The 8,560-nt window shown below is 38.5% G+C and overlaps 1 pseudogene; it reads left to right on the top strand.

The window, feature by feature from the left end:
• The first annotated feature begins 425 nt into the window (after positions 1-425).
• Positions 426-4,737, top strand: LOC109076011 (annotated as a pseudogene).
• Positions 4,738-8,560: the final 3,823 nt, after the last annotated feature.

The following is an 8,560-nucleotide window of genomic DNA, read 5'->3' as shown; positions in this document are numbered from 1 at the left end:
AAAAGTAACCTTTTATTTAACCCTTTAAAGGAACGCAGAGGTTTTCAGAAGCACATACATTACACATGAGCTGCCAATGGTTTAATAATTTTTGTGTGCAACATACATATTACTCATCCTCCATACACAGTTACAGCCATGTAGACCATGAGGACTTCAAAATGCATCTGGCTTTCATATATATATATATATATATATATATATATATATATATATATATATATATATATATATATATATATATATATATAATAAACTTATAAAAATGTCTTCTATAGTATAAATAAAATATTTAATCAATATTTACAAGAGAGGTGTAAAGCAGCACTTTCTCATTATGACTGGCATTGAGTCATTATATAGCAGAATTTCAACACTCAGTCTGTAGATCAGAGGAAGTGTACAAACACAGGAAGATATGATAGTATTTAAAGAAAGAGTTGAGATCATATACTGAAGAGAAAGCCTCAGAGAAAGAGAAAATGTCTGATGAGTGTCGTGTGTGTCTGCTGGGACTGATCTTTCTCTCTTCACTTCTCACAGGTAAACACACTTCTACACGCTCTTTAAACTCCTGTGAAAGAGTTCAGTGTACATATGCATACAATAAAACTTCATTTATTAATATATAGTATAATTATCACTCAGATGTTCTTGTGTTTCAGGTATCAGTGGAGTGGATGATGCTCATGTGTTCATCAGTTCTGGTGAAAATGTCCGTCTGCCCTGTAATAATTATCTTCTTGAATGCAAATCAACTGTATGGATCTATAACAGATTCAGAGATTCAGCAACAGTTGAACTGATTGCTGAAAGGAAAAAGAAGAAAGACACAGAGATATATGAGAGACTGAGTCTGGGGTCTGACTGCTCTCTGAACATCAACAACACCTCAACAGAAGATTATGGATCTTACACTTGCAGACAATATGTGAATTATCAACAACAAGGACCTGATGCTCGTGTTTTTCTGCATGTTCTTCATGGTAATTTTATGATTATGTAATCAATTTAAAAAGGGTAAATTCTTGATTTAAGCTCTCCTGATGATTGAAGAGTGTGTGATGTGTGTGTTATTCTGTGTTTCAGTCTCATCCTCACAGACTGAGATCAGTGCAGGTCTCTCTGTGACTCTCTTCTGTCAGTTGTATTCATATGATGGAGGATCTTGTGATGATTGGATCGGTTCTGAGAGAATTCAGCTGTTCTGGGTGAATCAGACTGGTGTTAAACTGACGAGATCAGACTCCAGATATCAGATATCATCCTCATCAGATCGCTGTATCATCACTCTGAATACAACACTCCTGAATGAAGATGACAACAGAGAGTGGAGATGTGAAGTTACTCAGAGAGATCAAGTCAAGACCTCAGTCACATACACTGTCAAGAGTTCAGGTGAGAAAACAAGCTCATCACTCAGTTAGACTAGACAGAGACTCTGTTAGAGGTGCAATTATAATTCTAATGCTAAATTTATCTTGTGTGATTAAAATATGATTGTTATAATCTACAGTTGTCATAATCTAAGCTGAACTAATATTCATCTTACACATCAAAATCATACAAAAAAACAACAGATACCACACCACACAACACACACTCACAATACCCCAAAAACAAAAACACACACAAAAAAAGTCAAATCACAACTGCACTTTCTCTCTCACACCAGTGCTTTACAGCAGCTCTCAGATACTGTTTTCTTCTTAATTCAGTCTCTAGATATAATGAATTCCTCTCTGAAGACATTAAGAGATGGAGTACAGAATCACTAACTGTTCACTATCAGTTTGAGAAATGGTTTATTTGCTGGTTTATTCTGAGCTCAGAAGAGTGTGACAGACATTAACACACTGATGCTGTCAGACACTTTGATTTTGTGTGTACAGTGAGATTGTGTCAGCTAACTAACAAAATACTACAGTAAAAGTAAAGTAAAGAAGTTAGTTTTCATGGTCAAAGAGCAAAACACCCTACAGCATTTAAAAAATAAAGTAGCTCAACTGTCTGCATATCTGCTAAATTCTGCTGATCTTTCGATTGCTGATTTTTTTTTTAATGCTTACAGTTTTTGAAACTATGCCTCCATTTCTAAAAACACACACAACTATACATCTATTTTAACTCTTACTGTACACACAAACATAAAGTAATTAGCCACATACACACATCAAACTACACACAGATGTGAAGAATGTAAAACTCTACTCTCTCGTGTGTGTTCTGCTTGTTCAGAGTGCATTAGAGGAGTTTGTCACACACACGCACATGCACGCACGCACACACACACACTCACACACACGGAGCAGTGGGCAGCAGTGTGGTTTCAATTCTTGCTCAAGGGTCTCAGCTCGGTCGTGGTGTTGAGGGAGGAAGAGAGCGCTGTACAGATCTGAGCTCTTTATGTCTGCAAGCTCACATGTAGATATGTGAACATGAACATGATGAACATGATCCTGAACACTAAATATTTGAGCTGTATAAGAGCAAAACAGACATACTGTACAATAGTAGCTAAAGGAGTAAACAGCAGTTTTGCCTTGTTTTAAATAAACACTACATTTATATGTAAAACTGACTTAGGAAATGTACTTTTATGGTTAAATAAATGGTCAAATATTGTCTAATATTATATTAATATTAATATAACACATTCTCTCCTCTAAATAGTGCTGATATGGTGACCAGTAAATACAGTTTGGTCAGGCTAGTCTGTGTGGAAACTTTTAAACTGTGTGTTTCTGCTAAGCAGGTGTTAGATTGTGTTCTTATCTCCACTAATGTGCTCACATACTGCAGATTAATTTCATGGAAATTTGAATTGAACTGAATTTAAGGGACTGTTAGAAACTGTAAGTTTTTTTGGTTGACGTAATTAAACCTGGGTTTAAATTCAGTTTATTAAACCGGCTGAACGTATTCCTCTGTTAACTGAAAGATCAAATGTAATGGCGTGCAGCAGAAGAAAAGAGGAAGTGACATCTGAATGTGTGAGAGTTCATCATCAGTCTATTCTGGGTTCAGAGATGATCTCTGCTCTACTGAATCCCACACACAGCAGAAACATGTTTCCAAACCTCAACAGTGAGATCTCCGCTCTGAAAACACTACAACTGATATCATTAATTCACTACTTTACTAATGAAGGTCTAGAATGGCTGTCAACTCTATCAATATTGTAAGAACAAATAGTATTTCCAATAAATCATCAACATCAAAAACTCATTAATTATCAATATAATTAATAAAACCATAAAAAAAAAAATATTCGCATTATACCTTTGAGGCTTCTAGTTTTGCATTATAACTATTATTATTATTATTAATAATAATAATTTTGTGTGTGGAATCTATCAGTTTAAATATATAAAATGTGAAATTGGTGTTAAACTTTGCTGTCTTTTGTCTGTAAGAAAAAAGCATAAATTCCTATAAGCATATATATATATATAAATATATATATATATATATATATATATATATATATATATCAACTCTATATATATATATAGATATTATCAACTCTAAACGAAAAAAAAAAGTATATATATATATATATATATATATATATATATATATATATATATATATATATATATATATATATATATATTTAAAACATCTCAGGTTAAAATTACATTTTTACACATGAAAATCAAAACTTCAATAATCACAGTTATTTGCTTGGACGTGGCTCTGGCCTTGTTGCAGCTCCAGAACGTCCAGATTCTCATTGAGTCGTGCTTCTCGATCATTTGAGGAGTCTTGGAGTACGAGCAGAAGAAGAGTGTATTGTTGCTTAGTCAACAGACGACTCTTCTAGGAGTGGATTTACATATGTAACTGAGACATTTTCATTTATTAATATAGTTCACACAGGTCTGGTACATATTTATCATTTTTGTGATGTGAAGCTTAAGTATTAAGATGTTTTGTTTCTATGTTCATTATGTTTGAACTGAACTAACAGACAAGATCACAGATCCAGCAGAAACTGAAGTCTGTAGTTCTGCTGGATCATTATTCAGAGGTACATCAGTTCATTAATGCTGAAACAGTCAATCTGAAGAACTGATCATCATTTTATATCTTTGATTTCATTCACAAAGTCTTGATTGTGTTCATCTGTCCATCTTTCCTGTAGAGATTTTGATCATTCTTAAGACTGCAGTGTTTACTGCTCCTACTGTGATTCTTCTTCAGATCATCTGTGCAAGAAGAGCTGGTGAGTTTTTCAGATGATTCACATTGATCTGAACAATCTGCACTCATGAGAGCTCAGTAAATGCTTTTGTGTTGAATTATTTTGCAGGGAGGAAGGATTCGCAGCAGCCAGAGGAAATAGAGATTAATACAATAATAGAATAAAATACTCTACAAACAACAGGCCAGATTACAGCAAGATTTATCTTCATCTCAATGAATTTTACAGATATTTGCATACAGTTTTGAAGGATCTTTTCCAGTGCCCCATACTGTATCGAATACATAAAATATAATATTAAATCCTTTCTTAGGAAAATTATATGAATGATTGTCTTTCCACCAACATCATGCTGTTTTATGTCAGACATGCATAAATATACATTCACAATGTGGTCTTCAAATATTTGCTGAATACTTATTTGAGTCTTTTTCACAGTCTAAAAGTCTCACGTGTTTGGGCGTTGAGCAAACTGAGCAAGCGTTTGTGGATAGTGCATGCTCTATGTGTGGGTTTGCGAGTTACTTTGCTACAATCTAGTGTTCGTCCCGGCAATCTGGGTGGCACTGTATCTGGTGGAGTCAGAGGTGATTTGAGGATCACAGTGACGGCTTCCCCAGAGGGAGTTCGTCACCCCTCAAGCACTCCACAGCCGGTGGAAGCCCCCTTCAGATGTGACAGCTTTGTCTGAGCCAGACCCAGAGATGACGGCTATGCTTTTCCAGGCCGCCGAGAATGTCGGGCTTGTTTGGAATCCTCCACTGTGCCCGATCCTTCGAGGCTGGACGAGTGGTTTCTCTGTGGAGGTCACGCTGCCCCCTTTGAGCCCTTGCAGTCAGTCAAGTTGAAGTTTCTTTCTATGGAAACCCTGCTCCTGACTGCATTGGCCTCGATCAAGAGGTTGGGGGACCTGCAGGCATTTTCGGTCGATGATTCGTGCCTTCAGTTTGGGCCAACTGATTCCAGTGCAACACTGAGACCCCGGCCCGGCTACATGCCCAAGGTTCCTATCATTCCCTTCAGGGACCAAGTGGTGAACCTGCAAATGCTGCCCCTAGAGGAGGCAGACCTAGCCCTAGCTTTGCTCTGTCCTGTACGCGCACTGCGACAGTACGTGAAAAGAACTCAAAACTTTAGGACCTCAGAACAGCTCTTTGTCTGTTACGGTGGACAGCAGAAGGGGAAAGCTGTCTCGAAGCAGAGGATGGCCCACTGGATAGTGGATGCCATCACTTTGGCCTACGAAGCACAAGGTGTGCCCTGCCCACTCAGGCTATGTGCTCACAGGAGTGTCACATCATCCTGCCCACTGGCTCGTGGTGCCTCGCTAGCAGATATTTGTAGAGCTGTGGGCTGAGAGACTCCTAACACATTCGCTAGGTTCTATAGCTTGCGTGTCGAACCGGTTTCCTCCTGTGTTCTCACCTCAAAAGGGTTAGTGGCAATGAGAGGCCCAGTTCAGAGTCGGCTAGCGATGTCCTGGGCGCCTAGTGCGCCAGAGAGTCCCCTGAACGGGCAGACCCTGTCTAGTCCTCCAGCACTCCGGCGGCCAGACGTGACAGAGCGTCTGGCACCAGGCCTTTCAGCCAATGAGTTCCTGAAATCTGATGTGAGGATAGTGCCCATTTGAGTGACCCGGTTGGGTTCCCATATGTGTATTTCCACGGTACACCTAGTAAGGTCGTGTTTCCCCTGGCAGACCACGTTCTGCCGTCTCTAAATGATGCAGCCATGAGCCATCTCGGAGACTTCCATGTGCAGTAGGGCCCCTCAGGGTTATTCCACATGAGTAAATGTCACTTAACCCCCTCTGGGAGGAGTTGACTCCGCAGTGTGTGCTCTTCTAAAAGGAAGGAGAACACTTTCCCAGTGTTATCCAAGTCCTACTGTTGGGTTGCGAGGAACAACTGTAGTTGACCTTCTCTGTGTAGAGCCTGGGAACTGGAGGCATGTCGGTAGGGATCCGTTGGTCATCACCGACATGATGTCGAGAGTGACCGACTGAAAGGAAACATCTCTGTTACATATGTTACCCTCGTTCCCTGAAGGAGGGAACTGAGACTTCACGTCCCGTCGCCACATTTGCTGTACCATGCTGAGCTTCTGGGTCACCGGCTCAGCTCCTCAGCAAAAGCATGAATGAATGCAGTGCACCTGCTGCCTCTTATACTCACGCTGTGATCAGCGGCAACTGGATGCAATAATAGCATGCCAATATGCATTGGCTCATTTTATTTTACACTCGAAGTGGATTGATCTCTCTGGCGAGATCCCAATTTGTCGGTCATCACGGACATGCCGTCTCCTTTCCCTCCTTCAGGGAATGAGGGTTACATGCATAACCGAAATGGGTTTTTTTTTGCTTTGTTATTTCTTGTTTCTTTTAATGTATACAGGTAGTGACCTATTTCTATTTTGAAATTAGCAAAAATCGTTTTTTTTTTCTCTTTCCATTTACATTTGTGAATAAAGAATTTTCAATATATAATGAGTAAATTCACAATATACCAAATTTTGAAGTCAACAGTATACTCATAAAAAAACATCATTTTCTTTGAGTTGCAATTCAATATTAATTATTTGTTTTAAAACAAAAATCAAATCACACCAAAAAAAATGTTGTATAAAAACAATCATAAAATAACTGAACAATACTCTCATTTTCCTCTTTACTGAAAACACACTTTAAGTCAATGTCTTTACAAATCTTTGCAATTACCTTTTTTACAGGATAAATAGAGAACTACAGACCAGTTTCCCTTCTTCCTTTCATTGCAAAAACACTTGAACGAGCTGTATTCAACCAAGTCTCTACCTTTCTCACACAGAACAACCTCCTTGACAGCAACCAATCTGGCTTCAGAAGTAGACATTCAAGTGAGACTGCCTTGCTCTCAGTTGTATAAGCCCTAAGACTGGCAAGAGCGAAATCCAAATATTCAATACTTATCTTGCTTGATCTGCTGCTTTTGACACAGTTAACCACCAGATCCTCCTGTCAACCCTACTGACAAAGGGCATCTCAGGAACCGCACTCCAGTGGTTTGAGTCTTACCTATCAGATAGGTCCTTCAAAGTATCTTGGAGAGGTGCGCACAATTTAGCAAATCGAGTGAACGAAATAGTAAATCGAGGGAACGCAATAGTAATCATGTCATGTGCACGTTTAAGTACACTGAGGGAACGAATTAGTAAATCGTGTGCACGATTTAGCCTACTATTTTTCCTGCATGCCATGTGCGGGGCTCCGTAGTTTCCTTCTCTATTGTTTCCATGTTCTGTGCTTGCTTTTCCAAATGTTGCGGCTAGAGGTTCATGTAAATCAGGGCGGGTTTAAAGGGTTAGTTCACCTAATAAAATTATGTCCTTAATGACTCACCCTCATGTCGTTCCAAACCCGTAAGACCTCCGTTCATCTTCGGAACACAGTTTAAGATATTTTAGATTTAGTCCGAGAGCTTTCTGTCCCTCCATTGAAAATGTATGTACGGTATACTGTCCACGTCCAGAAAGGTAATAAAACATCTTCAAAGTAGTCCATGTGACATCAAAGGGTCAGTTAGAATTTGTTGAACCATCGAAAATACATTTTGGTCCAAAAATAACAAAAATTACGACTTTATTCAGCATTTCCTTCTCTTCCGGGTCTGTTGTGAGTGCGTTCACGATGCTGCTGACGTGTTTTCTGGTGCGCCCAACACATCGAACGTCCCCAGTTAATTCAGTAAATGCTAACATGCTAATTGCTAACACAATAACGCTTTTATTAACACAGCAATTGCTAAATGAGTAAAGCAATATAGATAACTGTTCTCAAAATACGCTCATGCTCCACTCATCAGCATAATGGACCAAAACAAAACTTTAAACACTTTAAACTTTTACTCTCTATTTTGTGTGCCATGGCAAAGCATGCTGGGAGAAAAAAAAAACAGTTTTAGTTAAACTTAACTGCTTCTAATTTAAAAGACACAAGTTCATTAAACTCAATTGGGTTTACTTAAATTGAAAAAGAAAGTTCTAAATACTCAAAATTTAATTTGTTTGACGTTAATGTTAAGGAAATGGTATCTGTTCTGACACATTTTTAGAAGCCACAGGAGGTCTGGTCATAATCTTAAACTGTTTTAAAAGTAGCTTTATCATGTGTAGAAGTAGAGCTAAACCACATAGTAGTGTATCCCCAGATTTTCTTAGACAAAGACTCGAGCTGTTTCTGCAGAGTGGTTCTGTAGATTGTTTTAAAGCCAGAATCTACAGGAATGACCAGAAGAAAAACTTGAGGTCCAGGTGTACACAGTGTTGAGCTTCTTTTGATTTCCAGTCTATAAAACCTTGGGGTATCTTTCACAT

Source organism: Cyprinus carpio, chromosome A3, assembly GCF_018340385.1.
Source record: "Cyprinus carpio isolate SPL01 chromosome A3, ASM1834038v1, whole genome shotgun sequence".
Taxonomy (NCBI): Eukaryota; Metazoa; Chordata; class Actinopteri; order Cypriniformes; family Cyprinidae; genus Cyprinus; species Cyprinus carpio.
Note: the sequence above shows the minus strand (reverse complement) of the source record. Positions and strands in the feature narration are given on the sequence as shown.